At 41.8% G+C, this 17,892-nt stretch overlaps 1 protein-coding gene across 1 annotated transcript in view; it reads left to right on the top strand.

Annotated features, from left to right (window-relative positions):
- The first annotated feature begins 1,831 nt into the window (after positions 1 to 1,831).
- UBAP1 (ubiquitin associated protein 1) overlaps positions 1,832 to 17,892 on the top strand; it is a 50,089-nt gene continuing 34,028 nt past the window's right edge. The window contains exon 1 of the mRNA XM_060761172.2: positions 1,832 to 2,040. The gene's annotated coding sequence lies outside the window, so the exon portion shown is untranslated. The remainder of the gene's footprint in view (positions 2,041 to 17,892) is intronic.

A 17,892-nucleotide genomic window follows, 5' to 3' on the forward strand; every position in this document is an offset into this window, starting at 1 on the left:
AGTCAACATTGACACTGGGATACAACAATGCCTGAGCTCTGTGAGATTAAATAGAGTATAACATAATAGTATACTATATACTATTTATTTATCGTGTCATCAGCAACCATACCATTGTATTACATTTCTAACAGAACAAATTAACAAACAGATTTAAAAAAACACAGATTTTGCAATCTTGGTAGTTGATTAAATATCCTTTGACCAGTATCTGGCCACCTGGAGTGCCTCTGGTGTTGCCGCAAGAAGGTCCTCCATTGTGCATGTGGCAGGGCTCAGGGTGCATTGCAGCAGGTGGTTAATGGTTTGCTCTTCTCCACACTCGCATGTCGTGGACTCCACTTTGTGGCCCCATTTCTGAAGGTTGGCTCTGCATCTCGTGGTGCCAGAGCGCAGTCTGTTCAGCGCCTTTCAAGTCGCCCAGTCTTCAGTGTGCCCAGGGGGGAGTCTCTCATTTGGTATCAGCCATTGGTTGAGGTTCTGGGTTTGATCCTGCCACTTTTGGACTCTTGCTTGCTGAGGTGTTCCAGCGAGTGTCTCTAGATCTTAGAAAACTATTTCTTGATTTAAGTCGTTGATATGCTGGCTGATACCCAAACAGGGGATGAGCTGGAGATGTCTCTGCCTTGGTCCTTTCACTATTGGCTGCAACTTCCTGGCGGATGTCAGGTGGTGCAATACCGGCTAAGCAGTGTAATTTCTCCAGTGATCCCTAATCCATCTAAAACACAGGCATGTGCCTTTCACCTTAAGAACAGACAAGCATCCTGAGCTTTGAGGATTACCTGGGAAGGGAACCCACTGGAGCATTGCAACACACCCAATTACCTGGGAGTCACTTTGGACCGTGCTCTTACCTACAAGAAGCACTGCCTGAATATCAAGCAAAAAGTGGGTGCTAGAAACAATATATACGAAAGCCCGAGCGCAGCCTGTTCAGCGCCTTCCAAGTTGCCCAGTCTTCTGTGTGCCCAGGGGGGAGTCTCTCATCTGGTATCACCCATGGATTGAGGTGCTGGGTTTGAGCCTGCCACTTTTGGACTCTTGCTTGCTGAGGTGTTCTTGGAAGGCGCTGAACAGACTGCATTCTGGCACCACGAGATGCAGAGCCAACCTTAAGAAATGGGGCCACAAAGTGGAATCCACGACATGCGAGTGCGGAGAAGAGCAAACCACTGACCACCTGCTGCAATGCACCCTGAGCCCTGCCACATGCACAAGGGAGGATCTTCTTGCAGCAACACCAGAAGCACTCCAAGTGTCCAGATACTGGTAAAAGGACATTTAACTAACTACCAAATTTGCAAATTTTGTATTTTGTCTGTTTGTTTGCTTTCTGTTAGAAATGTAATATAATTGACTGTTTGCCCTGACCCGACAAATAAATAAATAAGTTGTATGTATAATATTACAATATTATTACTATTATGGCTGGATGGCCATCTATCAGGGGCTCTGTGAGAGGCGTTCAGCAGTGGACTGACTGTGAGAGCTGTTCAGCAGTGGAACTCTCTGCCCCGGAGTGTGGTGGAGGCTCCTTCTTTGGAAGCTTTTAAACAGAGGCTGGATGGCCATCTGTCAGGGGTGATTTGAATGCAATATTCCTGCTTCTTGGCAGAATGGGGTTGGACTGGATGGCCCATGAGGTCTCTTTGATTCTATGATTCTTTGATTGTGCTTTTCCTGCATGGTAGGGATTGTCGACTAGGTTTCTTCCAACTCTAGAATTCTATGGTTCTAAGTGGAAGCAAAAGGGAACCCGGAAGTCGTGCTTGGTAAGCATGTGGACTGGGCCTCTTTGGGCCTTTGGGGGGCGTGTCCGGCGTGATGACGCAAGACGCCGCCTTCGCCTGAGGAGGGGAGAGAGAGGCGGACAAGATGGCGTCGCCCCGCTGCCGAGGCGGGTCTGGAGTTGGGAAGCGGCCGGTCGCCATGGAAAGCCGCCTGTAGCCCGGCGGAGGACGCGGAGAAGGAGGAGCGGCGGGAGCGGAGGAGAAGGAAGAGCCGCCGGGACGGAAGAGCGGGGCCGCCGCCAGCCGGGTGAGCCAGGAGCGGGGAAGCCAGGCTTTGGAGGCCTGAAGGCCCTCCGCGGCAGGGAGGGGCGTGCCGGTGTGCGCATGCGCAGAGCCTCCTGGGAGAGGAATGCAATAGGAATAATAAGATTCATTAAGAGCCCCCCGGGATTTAGAAACTGAACTGAAGGGGTGGCTCCCCACTTATTTCAAGACCCTAATCCCACATTAATCCCAGTTTCAAAGAGGTATCAATACAACAACAACTGGAATCATAATCTATATAAATACAAATACAGCGTTCGTTTGTGGGATTAACATAACACAAAAACCACTGGGCGAATTGACACCAAATTTGGACACAAGACACCTGACAACCCAATGTATGTCTTTCACTAAAAAAAATATGATTTTTCCATTTGGGAGTAGTAGTTGCTGGGATTTATAGTTCACCTACAATCAAAGATGTAATGGTCGTTTGTGGGATTAACAGAACTCAAAAACCTCTGGGTGAATTGACACCAAATTTGGACACAATACACCTAACCACCCAATGTATGTCCTTCACTCAAAAAATTGATTTTGTCATTTGGGAGTTGTAGCTGCTGGGATTTATAGTTCACCTACAATCAGGGGCGGCTCAACCCATTACTCAAAGTAAACATTTGCAGTATAGTTGATTTTGCCCAGGGGCTCTCTTGAGGTGCTCTTGGGGGAAAATAGACCTTGACAAATGCGAGTTGTAGTTACTGGGATGTATAGTTCACCTACAATCAAAGACTATTCTGTACTCCACCAACGATGGAATTGAACCAAATATGGCACACAGAACTCCCACGACGAACAGAAAATATATATCAGTGATTGGTTGGTGGTGGTGGTGGGGGCACAAATACTCAATACCATTAGGTGGGACCCCAAGGGCCATCTAGACCAACCCCCATGTTCATATTAATATCTATGTATATATCTCTGTCTTATCAGTTTGCTATGCCTGTCTGTCTATCTATCTAAAGTAGAATCCTACAATTAGAGGGGACCCCAAGGGCCATCCAGACCAGCCTATCTCTGTCTATCAATTTTCTATCTATCTATCTATCTATCTATCATAGAATCCTACAATTAGAGGGGACTTCAAGGGCCATCCAGACCAACTCTCATATTCATATTAATATCTATGTATATATCTCTGTCTATCAGTTTGCTATGTCTGTCTATCTATCTAAAGTAGAATCCTACAATTAGAGGGGACCCCAAGGGCCATCCAGACCAGCCTATCTCTGTCTATCAATTTGCTATCTATCTATCAATCAATCAATCAATCTATCATAGGATCCTACAATTAGAGGGGACTCCAAGGGCCATCCAGACCAACTCTCATATTCATATTAATATCTATGTATATATCTCTATCAATTTGCTATCTGTCTGTCTATCTATCTAAAATAGAATCCTACAATTAGAGGGGACCCCAAGGGCCATCCAGACCAGCCCTCATATGTATGTTTTGATCTATGTATGTATGAATCTATCTCTATCAATTTACTATCTATCTATCTATCTATCTATCAATCTATCTATCATAGAATCCTACAATTAGAGGGGACCCCAAGGGTCATCCAGACCAACCCCCATATGTATGTTTATATCTAAGTATGTATCTATCTGTCTACCAGTTTGCTATCTAGCTACTATTTTTTTTGATTATGTGATTTTAATGTTCACATGAATATGTTTTTAACTCCAGTTTTAATTTCCAAATGTTACGTTTTCATGATAACTAATTGATAGTTATATGTTATTGTTGTTTTATGTTAGGTTTCATATGTATGTGAGACATTAAATTTTGGCATAAATATGTTGGAAACCGCTTTGAGTCCCCCCTGGGGTGAGAAAAGCAGTATGCAAGTGAAGTAAATAACTAAATAAACAACAACAAAAATCACAATTAATAATAATGGCCAATAATACTTCCGTTTCCTAAGATACTAGAGTTGAAAGAGATCCCAAAGGCCACTCAGTTTCTGACATAGGCCCCATCTACACTACTACTACAATCAGTGTAGATCAAGCATGAGCAAACTTCAACCTCCTTGCTCCAGGTGTCTTGGACTTCAACTCCCACAATTCCCAGAAGAAACTGGGAGTTGCAGAACACTTGGAGGCCAAAGATGGCCCATGGCTGGTTTAGAGTTATATAAAATAGTTCAGTTGGGTTGAACTGTATTATTTGAGCCCCTACATTGACCATATAAGATAATTCAGACTTCACTTTAATGGCAGTGTAGATGAGACCATACTGGAATACACAATCCAATCCCTCCTGACAGATGACCATCCAACCTCTACTTAAAAACCTTCAGTGAAGGAGACGACCAAGGAAGCATATTTTACTAACAGTGAGTTCTTCCTAATGCTCAGTTGTAGTCTCTTTTCCTGCAGTTTGAATTCATGACTCCGTTGTGTCTTCAGAGCAGTGGAACCTTGCCTTCCTTTCAATGGGACATCTTTTCAAATGTTTAAACCTGGTTCTCATGTCCCCTCCTCTCACGCCCTTTCTACACTGGCCTTATATCCCAGGATCTTCCGGGGATATAAGCACCAGAAGCAACTTGACACGGAAAAAAAATCTGCTAATCCCAGATTATATGGCAATGGAGACTTGGGCCCCTCCCAGACAGGCCCTAGATCCCAGGATCTGATCCCAGGTTTTCTGTTTATCCCAGGCTGTCTGTCAGTGCGAACTCACATAATCCAGTTTAAAGCAGAAAATCTGGGATAAGATCCTGGGATATAGGGCCTCTCTGGAAGGACCCTCTTATAATCCAGTTGAAAGCAGATAACCTGGGATATAAGGATAGTGTAGAAGGGGCCTCAGCCTTCTCTTATCCAGGGTCACATCCTCAGCCACTCCCCATAGGCCTTGGCCTCGAGACCTTTGATCATTTTAGTCGCCCTTCTTTGGACATGTTGTAGCTTGTCCGTATCTATATCTTGGATTGCTTCGCCCAGAACTCTACACACCATTATTCCAGAAAGCAGAACAGAACCTTCGGTTGGGTTGCTGGGAGTGAAAGGCATTCAGGGGCTGTGAGGAAGGCCAAGCTCTGCGGAAAAGCAGCTTCCAGGTTCGTGTCTTAACCTGCCATCCTGCTATTTCCCCTTTTCTGTCTCTTATCTCAGTTTCAGGTGGGAAACGACTCTATACACCAGGCATGGTCCAACTTTGTCCCTCCCTCCTGGTGCCCCAGAATTCCTAATAGCCGCTGTTAGGAATGGTGGGAGTTGAAATCCAAAACACCTGAAGGGCCAAAATTTGCCCATGCCTGCTGTACACCATAGAGGTGTCACTGTTTTAATTTGAGGTGTGAATGGTTTTCTAAGTACACTTACCTGTTTAAATGTGAAGAGTAGGGTTGTCTGCCTTGAGGGGGAATGCAACACAGTTAAAATACAGAGGTAAAACTAAAGACCATAACAATACTTATACTAGCCAACATAGAACAAAGATTAAAACACCAGTTCTAGTGAAATGTAAAGTTAGAATTCATAGTTTTAAAATGACTAGTCAGACCTACAGGAAGAGATACTGGTAAGTTTTACATTTTATCTTATTTCCAAGGGCTTATTTATCTGTCAGATCTCTTCTGGCAAGTCATTCCACAGTCTTTGGTAAGGTGATCTTAAGAAAGTTTCTACATGTGGCGGAAAAGTGATAATGCAGATCTGCTATAGTTGGGGGTGATCATGAAGGTCTGCCTTGCAGGTTTATTCAGTATATTATATCTACTGGGGCTGATAAAGCCAGTTGTGCAACTGGGTGCGCAAGAGTGCTTACAAGGAATTGGGAGGTAATTTCCTTCAGATGATGGACAACAGGCTCCTGCTAGAAAATAAGTATTTGTCACTCTTATATCCAACTCAGAGCAGTGTTTCAGCTTGACAGATAACCGTATGAAATCAGAAAGCAAAAGTAAAAATAATCTTGTATTTTTGAAAGAATGGAAACTTTTTCTCAGTATCTTTTGACTGCTTTTGTTTGGAAAGGATCTATAGAGCCTGTGTTTCTTTGGGGTCCAAAAACTCAACAGTCATCTATATAAATAAAAACGTAATGTTAATTGTGGGATTAACATAACTCAAAAACTACTGTAGTAATTAATAATAATAATAATAACAACAGCACTTTATTTATACCTCGCTACCATCTCCCCAGGGGACTCGGTGTGGCTTACATGAGGCCGAGCCCAAAATACAACAATACAAGCAATAACAACAACAATACAAGCAATTTAAAAACAATAAAACAATAACATAAGCATTATCAATAGGACAACACACTTTAAAATCTATGGGTAGGCCAAATGTAGTTAAAATTAAAAATAATGCTGGACATGGGCGAAAAAGTGATGGGGCGTTTGTGGAAACATACAAGCAGACCTAAAACAATATAAAGTGCTTTGGAGGTCAAAGTGCTATGGGATCATTATTCTGGGAAGGCACACTGGAACAACCACGTCTTCAAGCTCCTCCTAAAGACTGCCAAAGTTGGGGCATGCCTGATGTCCTTAGGGAGTGAGTATCAGAGTCAAGGGGCCACCACTGAAAAGGCCCTCTCTCGTCCCCACCAAATGCGCTTGCGATGCAGGTGGGAGAGTGAGCAGGGCCTCTCCAGATGATCGAAGAGACATCAAATTGACACCAAATTTGGACAAAATACACCTATCAGATCAACAAGTGACCATCACTCATAAAAACACCAAAAATTACAGCGGGAGAGACTTAAAAAGCCAAAAAATTAAAAATACATTACAACACATGTGCAAAACCACATATATACACATACACAAATATATAAACACACACACACACACATATATATACACACACACGTATATACACACACAAAACACATATACACAGACTGGGCCACAGCAACGCATGGCAGGGGACAGCTAGTATATAAACCTCTTGTCAGAATGTGGAATGCTTTTTCATGCTTTGAAAGTCATGCATATCTAATCTGGAGCCTCTCGTGTCATAAATCTCCCAGTTCACTTTATTTATAGGAGGGAAAGCTTGGTTTTTCTGCTTTCTGAAAACAATAATGAAGTGTTTGTGTGTGAACTGAAGCAGAACAGGCTGTGTTTTGGGTTGGGTGGCTGCCCTTCATTCTTTAATGAGGTCTTTCTTTTAGTATCTTTGGTTGTCACATGTCAACTGATCTGATAGCACATTCCCTTCTATGCTTAGGAGTCAAGCAGTGAAGTCAGTGAGATTTATTTCCAAGTAAATATGCCAGGGATCGTGCTTGTACTGATTTTAGTTTTCTGCTCCTCTGGGAATGGGGAGTACTGCTTGACTGGCAAATGTTTGTAGATTTTCCATCCCTCTGCAAAATGTAGACTCCTATTCTCTAGTCTCTATAGCAATTTCCATAGTGTGTAATAATAGATATAGTGACAAGGAAGATCTTCATAGAATGATTGCTTTTCCCATAAGGGAAGTAGAAAACATGTACCTTTCTAGCCTGTGTAGAAAGGTACATGTTTCCTAATCCATATATTTGAATAAAGGGAGGAATTTTGTGTTGTGACTTGCTTCAATGCATTAGCCTGTGCGCCTGTTTGTGTTTAACTTTTGGGCTGGGCCGCTGGTAGGAACTCTGGACTCAGTCAGTGAGGAAGCTGCTGAATAATGTTAGTTTAAAAATTCCTCCTACTGAGTCACAATTAGGTCATTTGTTGTATTGATTTCCAAGTGCTTGTTCATACAGCACAACATTAAAAAAATGTTCTCTGTTCAGTTTTCCAGCAGTCAGCTGATGAATATGAGTTTGCTTGATTCCATTAATGCCTGTGGCAGCTCCATGCTGTGTTGTCTGAGAACTCCCACCACCCCCAGCTAGTTTGGGAAAGGTATACCTGTGGTAATATTTAATAGAAAGGTAGTAGTTACTTTGGAGTATAATGAAGGTGATAAAGTCTGAAATTAAGCCTCTTTAATCTTGCATCTTTTTATACTTCACAATGACAGCATTTTGAAGCTGCTTTCAGTGCCATGTTTATTTATTTATTTATTTATTTATTGTGTCATCGGCAACCATACCATTGTATTACATTTCTAACAGAACAAAACAAACACACAGATCAAAAAGAAAACACAGGTTTAGCAAACTTGGTAGTTGGTTAAATGTCCTTTGACCAGTATCTGGCCACTTGGAGTGCCTCTGGTGTTGCCTCAAGAAGGTCCTCCATTGTGCATGTGGCAGGGCTCAGGGTGCATTGCAGCAGGTGGTCAGTTCTTCTCCGCACTCGCATGCCGTGGATTCCACCCTGTATCCCCATTTCTTAAGATTGGCTCTGGATCTCGTGGTGCCAGAGCGCAGTCTGTTCAGCACCCTCCAAGTTGCCCAGTCTTCTGTGTGCCCAGGGGGGAGTCTCTCATCTGGTATCACCCATGGATTGAGGTGCTGAGTTTGGGCTTGCCACTTTTGGACTCTCGCTTGCTGGGGTGTTCCAGTGAGTGTCTCTGTAGATCTAAGAAAACTATTTATAGATTTAAGTCGTCGACGTGCTGGCTGATACCCAAACAGGGGATGAGCTGGAGATGTCTCTGCCTTGGTCCTTTCACTGTTGGCTGCTACTTCCCGGCAGATGTCAGGTGGTGCAATACCGGCTAAGCAGTGTAATTTCTCCAGTGGTGTGGGGCGCAGACACCCTGTGATAATGCGACATGTCAGGAAGAGCCACATCTACTGTTTTAGTGTGGTGAGATGTGTTCCACACTGGGCATGCACACTCAGCAGCAGAGTAGCATAGCGCAAGGGCAGATGTCTTCACTGTGTCTGGTTGTGATCCCCAGGTTGTGCCAGTCAGCTTTCGTATGATGTTGTTTCTAGCGCCCACTTTTTGCTGTGTGCTTGTCCATTGTGCCATGTTGAATCTTGTTGACACTTGGAATTTGTAGTTTTGTGACGTATTTCCAGTTCTCAAGTTTAGTGCCTCTGGAAACAGCAAACTCCAGGGTTTCATAAGACACAATTATGGCATTTAAAGTGATATCTAAGTGCTCCAATTGTGCAGCGTGAAAGAGACCTTACTCCATAGACCATAAAAGTCAATCCATGGCCTGAAGAATTTTTCAGTTCAGATTTATATAGTCAGCCAGGCGGATAAATAGAGTTTTCACTGTTCTTATGCATGGATTCTTGCAAACTAAGCAATATGCACTGTTTTCAGGGCAGTCACAGTGTGGCCTTTTGTGCAAAGCTAGAGGAATGCGGGATATTTTGGCTTTCTCCCTAGGGCTGGCATGGGGATGGTGTGACATAGTAATCTTAGGCTGTGAATGTTCTTTAACTTCAAATGTCTGCTACCTTGTGACAGATTCTAAAAGAAATGGCATAGTGAGATTTTCAAATGGGGAGAAATGCTGTCACTATTCATCTGCGGGATGACACTTTTAAAGGCACTTATGTGCTACCGAACAGCTCAGGGCATTAAAAATCTTATTTGAAAGTACATCGCGATACTTTTCAGCGAAGCACACTTCATATAAATGTGTTGAGCATTGGATAAGTAAATCTCTTCATAACAGGTACATTCGGCTTAATAGGATACAATGGCAATAGATGTTACTCGGGGGTATGCAGGAAGAAGTTGGAAATAGAGATACAAAATACTTTCTGAACATTAAATCCATGGCACAGTTAAGAAATACTGTATTGATTAAATGAGGTGGAATATATTGGAGTCGAAATGAGATTATAGTAGTTAAGCGAAGTATATTTTTATTATGTTTCCTCCCTATTATAGGAATGGAGAAAAACAAGCTTCTGCAAATGTAGACAAAAGGAAGACATTGCAATAAGTGGAAGCTGTAGTTAAATACCAGTATATCTCAGGTGATGAAATTGATGTGTTCCTGGAAATGAAGCAAGGCACTTTGCAACCTTGAGTAAAGCTGGGACTTGCAGTTCATGGACTACTATGAGGGAAGGAATCTGGTTGTGTTGTTAAAGTGTGAAGTATGGAACCCTGCGCAGATGGTCAGTCAATGCGACTTAAGCAACGTGCAGTCATTGAATTCTTGACAGCAGAAGGTGTCACTCCAAAGGAGATTCCATCTGAACATGAGAACTTCAGATGAACTTCCTGACTGTGAGAGCTGTTCAGCAGTGGAACTCTCTGCCCCAGAGTGTGGTGGAGGCTCCTTCTTAGGAAGCTTTTAAACAGAGGCTGGATGGCCATCTGTCAGGGGTGCTTTGAATGCAATATTCCTGCTTCTTGGCAGAATGGGGTTGGACTGGATGGCCCATGAGGTCTCTTCCAACTCTATGATTCTATGATCAGAGGCTTGTCTGCTAAAGAGCAACATGGTGCCATTTAGGGAAGAGGAGGATAGAGGAGACCAGAAATAGGGGTTTGGAGAGCTGAAAATGTGGAGGGAGGCCAAAGAGAAGGGTTGCTTTGTTTGAAACCAAAGTTTTACAGTGTCCAGACTAGCATAAAGCCAGCTGCTTGTTTTATATGCTTTTACAATAAATCTTGACTGTTTTCATTTTCTGTATCTCTCTCTGTATGTCTTAATTTAATAAATAACCAGAAAACAAGGCTTTGCTGCCTTGAACCTGCTGATCATCACAGCCACTGGTCCAGGAACATGGTCAGCTTGAGGCTGGAGTACCAGATCAAGGATCCTAAAGAGCTAAAGGTGATTGATAGAGGTTCAAGTGTTAGGACAGAGGGGCCAACCTGCAGAGGGATCTGTTACACTGGACATTGCTTCTTCAACACAAAATTTGATACCAGAGGTAGAATTCCATACCTTGTGTGACTGTGGAGCAGAACAGACAACTCTGCATCTGTATGCTTGACCATTGTGCCCTGCCTCATGTACAGAGAAGGAATTGTTGGGGGCTATGGACAATGCTGTTGCAGTTGCAATGCTGTTGCTGTTGCCCGTTTTTGGTGAAAGGATATTTAGCTGCCTGCACACCTTCTATTTTGTCAGTTTTATACTAATTTATGCAATGCTTTTGATACAAAATAAATAATAGAATCATAGAATCAAAGAGTTGGAAGAGACCTCATGGGCCATCCAGTCCAACCCCATTCTGCCAAGAAGCAGGAACATTGCATTCAAATCACCCCTGACAGATGGCCATCCAGCCCCTGTTTAAAAGCTTCCAGAGAAGGAATCATAGAATCATAGAATCAAAGAGTTGGAAGAGACCTCATGGACCATCCAGTCCAACCCCATTCTGCCAAGAAGCAGGAATATTGCATTCAAATCACCCCTGACAGATGGCCATCTAGCCTCTGCTTAAAAGCTTCCAAAGAAGGAGCCTCCACCACACTCCGGGGCAGAGAGTTCCACTGCTGAACGGCTCTCACAGTCAGGAAGTTCTTCCTAATGTTCAGATGGAATCTCCTCTCTTGTAGTTTGAAGCCAGTGTTCCGCGTCCTAGTCTCCAAGGAAGCAGAAAACAAGCTTGCTCCCTCCTCCCTGTGGCTTCCACCACACTCCGGGGCAGAGAGTTCCATTTCTGAACGGCTCTCACAGTTCTTCCTCATGTTCAGATGGAATCTCCTCTCTTGTAGTTTGAAGCCATTGTTCCCTTGCGTCCTAGTCTCCAGAGAAGCAGAAAACAAGCTTGCTCCCTCCTCCCTGTGGCTTCCTCTCACATATTTATACATGGCTATCATATCTCCTCTCAGCCTTCTCTTCTTCAGGCTAAACATGCCCAGCTCCTTAAGCCGCTCCTCATAGGGCTTGTTCTCCAGACCAGACCAATAAATAACCAGAGGTAGAAATAATGTGAAAAGGATAAACATAAGGCCACAAAACTGAAGAACACTTTAGCAAGTCTCATCCAATGTTTTGTTCAAAACTAATCATATGCATACGTAAAATAAAACAGGCAAGTCAAGAAATATTGCTTAAGTAAATAAAACATATTTTAACCGTCAGAGATCACTTTAAGGCTTTTATCAAAATGCATCCCAATATGACCATTGTTCACCAGTTCCTGCTCTAATGATTTCCAGTTTAGGGACCTATGCTCTCTGGATCTATTCTTTCTTTAATGTGCTGAAGGGAGTTCGTGAGACAGGTTTATCTACTTCCCCTTTTTCTCTTTGTTTTACTGTTTGTATATTCCCAGTAAGAGATTATGGAGGGGGCCTACTTGTTTGTCTTGCTGCCTATTGTATGGAAACGCACAGCTCCAGAGGGTCACGTAGAGTAAAATCCAGCTCTTTCCCAACTCAAGCTTTCATTGCATTGTTTACTACAGACAGATTGCTGCAATCTGACACTGAAATTTTGTATTTCTCCACCACTCTTTCACTAATTTCCCATGGCTGATTTGGACAGAGGACATGAAAGAAAAGAGGGGCAAGATAGGCATGGAAAATTATTGTAAAAAGGACCTTCATTGTCAGAGGCTTTTTAAAATTGCAATATGTCTGTTGAAGAAATTAAAAGTCTCTTAAACCATTATGGACATACAAAGCATTTTGTGGAAACTTAGAATAGTTTTTTTTAACTTTTACTTTTGCTTACACAGGTACAGGAGTTATTTTTATAGATTGAAATTTCAATTTTTATATTTTTATTTATTTATTTATTTATGTATTTATTTCCTTCATTTGTATACCGCTCTTCTCAGCCCTCAGGCGACTCAGAGCGGTTAACAACCAATTCGGCAGTACAATGCAGATCATTAGTCAATTAAAACAGCAATATAATTAATTAACATCAAAACAACAATACAACAAAATAACAATCCATCACGTCTCATCGAGACCTTCATCACTGCAGTTCCAAAGGTTACCTTCTAGATTTAATATAGGTGTTGCTGTAAATCTTGAAATATCAACAGCTATTTTATGATTTGTTTATGTTTATGTACCGTAATATATATCCTGCATTTCTCCAGAGTAGAAACAAAGACAGCTTCAAAAAAATTTACAATACAAATTTTAAATCATCACAATAGTTTCCTAATACATTTTAAAATCAAGTATTTTTGCTAGACTTTTATGTAGTTAGTAAAATGGCCTCTCTTAAATTTTACAATATGCTGTTTCTAGCAAAAATATATAGTGAAAATAAGTCTGCATTTCAAATCTCGTTGGCCTTGCTGTTTCAAGTTCTCTAGCCACCCAACTCAAACATGTGTGCATAATTTGTTCATGCATCTCACAAAGTGGAATGTGTTCATCAAAGCCTATGAGCCTGTTAGTTTTTTTAAGATGCCACAGTAAATATTCACTGATTTGTTGAGAGTAGTCTTTGCCCTGTCAGATGGAGAGCCATTTTCCAGTGGCTGTGAACCTAAAAGGGAATTTAGAACAAGGGCATTTGTTAAAGCTTTTTATATACTCTTCATGGATTCCTTCTCAGATTCTGGGGTAAGCCTCTTTGCCCAGAAGCTATACCTGCAATTGAGAGAGCAAAATGATAGCCTGGTGACTGGTCACCATGGGAGCAGAGATGACCAGGAGGTGGCCATAAGAGGTGACTCATCTGAAGTCTGGGCCTCCTCCCTTAGTCTAGTTATTTGTGAAAAAGGAAGACATACTGCAATTTGACAGATAAAGAGCTGAATCTAAGCTATGTAAACATGATAGGGTGGTGACTCTAAGTAAATACTTTTGTGTTCTTTTAGGTTAAGCTGCTACATAATGTAGAGATAATTTGATTGATCATTTTATGTGACAAGGACCTTGCTCTGATATCATTATTTGAATGTAAAATGATCAATCAGGTTAATTCTAAGTGGAGCATACCAATGATGGTAGCTCAGCATAGCAGAAGTCAGTGATAATACAGGTCTGAGAGATCACAAAAAGTTTCTGCTTCATTAGAACATGCTTTTTCAGTATTAAAACTATTCCTTTTCTTTTAAATTACATCGTAGCCTTCACCTCATTACCTCTGAGGATGCTTGCCATAGATGCAGGCAAAATGTCAGGAGAGAATGCCTCTAGAACATGGACATATAGCCCGAAAAAACCTACATCAACCCATCTTAGCCTTGTTCTATGGGATGAGGAAACGGTCAAGTCATCTTTATTTATACCTGGCCGAGTAGGATAGTCTTCCAGGATCAGTGTGCTGGTGGGGCCGTAGGTGACTCTGGAGCCCAGTCTTGATATGCATCTTCTCCCACAGTGAGGGCATTGGTTTCCAGGTGGAAGGCGGTCTCGGTCGGGGTTGGCTTGATGTGCCTTCCTTTTCGCACATTTCTCTCTTTTGCCCTCCATTCGTGCCTCTTCAAATTCTGCAGCACTGCTGGTCACAGCTGACCTCCAGCTGGAGCGCTCACAGGCCAGGGCTTCCCAGTTCTCAGTGTCTATGCCAGAGTTTTTAAGGTTGGCTTTGAGCCCATTTTAGTGTCACATACATAAGAATACTGTCAGTCCTGAGCTACCTCTTTCGATTTAAAGCAGTATTCAAAGGATGGCGTTTTCTGGAACTGCCTCATATCCTTTTTGGGAAGAATCAAGTGTTCAAATGGATTAGATTTTAAGAACTCTGCTTCACACTTTGCCTATTATTCCTGCATTTTCTTTTCCTTAATTCAAAATAGGTTAAGAGAATGTTACTATAATGTCATATGAATTGCTGTGTCTTAAATTGTTTACCTGAAAGGTATAAATTGGACTCCATCTCTCGCTTGCGATAAAGCTACGAATTTCCAGTTGTATTTGTCTCCAGATTTGATCAATCTCATATTCTTTCTCACATCTGTTGTGAAAGTAATTTGGATTGCAGAAAGAAGTCATTGAAAATGTGTTGGTTCTTATTGTTACAAGAGCACATGCATACACTTGGCTGGCAAGAAAGTATATTTCAGGGGTGATCAACTGATTAGCAGTGAAGATTAGTTAAAACGAAGTTGCAGTGTCATGAGTTGTAAATGAGGGACTGTCTAGAAGCACTTCTGCTGACAGATCTAGACTCATCCTTCTTGCCTGTTGTAATGGTGCTGGTTTGCTCATCATAGGTTTTTGTTTTTCAGAAAATAGTGCTGTGAATATGGAGTGCGCCACTGTTAACAAGGTTGTCTTCTGTTACTGCCTGATCCAATAATAAAGTAACTGATCTGAAAAGAAATCTATATTAAGAGAAGATGTCTTCCTGTCCCCTCCTTTTTTGGCCTTTTTGCGCTTGATGGAAGACACGGCATGCCTAGTTTCCAGAAACTCTGGGTTATCCTTAGAGATATTCTTAGGAGGGAGCCTTAACATGCACTTTTGCTTTTTTTGTATGTTCAGGATTTAAATTAGTAATGCACTCACCCCAGCATCACATCCTGAAAGGGATTCGAGGAATGGTGGTGTCACATTGCCTGTTCTCACACCGAGAATAGATATTCAGCCAGCAATGTGTGAGAGAAGCGATGTTCAGCACAATCTTTTCATTAACTCAGAATTAAGCCTGGGTAGTTGCAATTGAACTTGCTCCCAGGGGAGAACAGTTAAAATCATTCCTTATTCCCTGTGGATATCCTTATCTTTTCTGTAAAATGTGTATCTTATGATATGTTTTTTAAGTAGGAGCATGGTGTCTTGATTGAAGGAAATAATAGAACCTATTAACCATAAACCATTTTTAGACTTCACCTGGAATACTAGTGAGATGAGATGATAAACCATTATTAAATATTTGATGTCATATAGAACTTCAGAGACAAAGTTATGAACCAATGGACTCCAGTTACAATGAGGAGAAAGGCAACATACAGATGCAATAAATAAATAATAAACAAAAAAATCATGCTATACATTAGTTTGAATCCTGATGGTAAGAGCTGTTTCACAATGTATGTAGAATCATGGAATCCTAGAGTTGGAAGAGACCTCATGGGCCATCTAGTCCAACCCCATTCTGCCAAGAAGCAAGAATATTGCATTCAAAGCACCCCTGACAGATGGCCATCCAGCCTCTATTTAAAAGCTTCCAAAGAAGAAGCCTCCACCACACTCCGGGGCAGAGAGTTCCACTGCTAAACAGCTTTCACAGTCAGGAAGTTCTTCCTAACGTTCAGATGGAATCTCCTTTCTTGTAGTTTGAAGCCATTGTGTACTTTGTAGGTTGATGGGATCTCCTTTCAAAGACTTTAGAGGGGCTGGATAAGCATTTTTCAGGGATACTTTAGGTATGTAGAGTGGGCCCTTCATATTATTTATTATTATTTATTTATTTCATCTACTTATACCCCGCCCTTCTCACCCCGGGGGGGACTCAGGGCGGCTTACAAAGGAGGCACAATTAGATGCCCAAATCACACAACAAACAATACAAAATATAACAGTTCAACAATTAAAATGAAACATCAATACCTATTAAAATCATAAAAACTATCTCATGTCAGAGTCCATATATCAGAGTCCATATATCCATTCCATTCCATTGTCCTTGTCTATCGATAGGTCCTTTAATCAGTTGTCAGCATGGCCAAAAGCTTGGTCCCACATCCAGGTCTTTAGTTTTTTCCTAAACGCTAGAAGGGAAGTCGTCGATCTGATCTCCCCGGGGAGTGAGTTCCACAGGTGGGGGGCCACCACTGAGTAGGTGGTGGCCTCCAGTCAGTCTGCTCCTCGTCCCCGCCAGTCTCCTCGTCCCCGCCAGTCTCACTTGTGCCACTGGCGGGGTCGAGAGCAGGGCCTCCCCAGAAGATCTTAAACTTCGAGGTAGGATGTAGAGGGAGATCCGTTCGGACAGATACACTGGGCCGGAACCGTATAGGGTTTTGTAGGTCAAAACCAGCACTTTGAATTGTGCTCGGAATTGGATCGGCAGCCCCCCCCCCCCAATGGATACCAAAATCTATGGATCCTTAAGTCTCACTATATATACAGCGGATAGTAAAATTATGACCCTTATATAGATTGACAAAATCAATGTTTGCTTCTTGGATTGAGGGGTTTAAAACATTTTCTGCCTGATCAACAAATCAGTGGAGTTTTGAAATCTTGCACAAGGTACTTTTGTGCTTTTTAGTTTACCTTGAAAGATATTGTTGTTTTGTGGATTCTATATTTTGCTGCATGGGCATTATGGCTATCCTTGAATATGTGGAGTAGTTTACCTAAATGCTCTTCTGTCTCTATGATTCTAGGTAGTGAATCTTCAGGTAGTGCCCTATATACCTTTTCTGAAAACTTGGTTATTCCAATGTGCCTTCAATGATTGAATGTAAGATGCTCCCTGACCAAATTTTGCATAAAATGACCTCAGTAGCACTTTATTTTATGGTTCGTGCAATTAAATCCTACTTCACCCCGGATCCCCTCCCTGATATTTTACAGTGTCCTATCTCCCAGTGTTTTAAAATTTTATCTTTGAATTTGGCCCTGCCCATTGTAATCATTTGTGTTTTAATGTTTGATTTTGTATTGCTGTGTCGCTTATTATATTAATTTTACATCTTATGTATTTTATTTTTTATTTTCTGTTATGCTTTTGTGTTATATTGTGTTTACTGTACTGATGGATGTGGCCTCATGTAAGCCGACCCGAGTCCCCTTGGGGGAGATGGAGGCGGGGTACAAATAAAGTATTATTATTATTATTATTATTATTATTATTATTTCTAGCTACAATTGCTAAATAACAGAAAGTGCATGATATGATTGTAGTATTGGGTACATTTTTGGAATGAGTACCACTGAACTTAGTTATCTGTGCCAGTTTCTTTGCTAGCTAGTTGTTGCAATACAAACTGCATTAACAATTGAGCTTACCTCGAATGCCTACATAATACACATCTCTGTATGTGCTGGGCTTTTGGGGTTGATTCCTGACCTCTTGGTTCACTCCATATATATGTGAATGCATAATGTGTGAACGTGAGAGAGAGAAA

The sequence above is a fragment of the Anolis sagrei genome, chromosome 2 (genome assembly GCF_037176765.1).
Source record: "Anolis sagrei isolate rAnoSag1 chromosome 2, rAnoSag1.mat, whole genome shotgun sequence".
Classification (NCBI taxonomy): Eukaryota; Metazoa; Chordata; class Lepidosauria; order Squamata; family Dactyloidae; genus Anolis; species Anolis sagrei.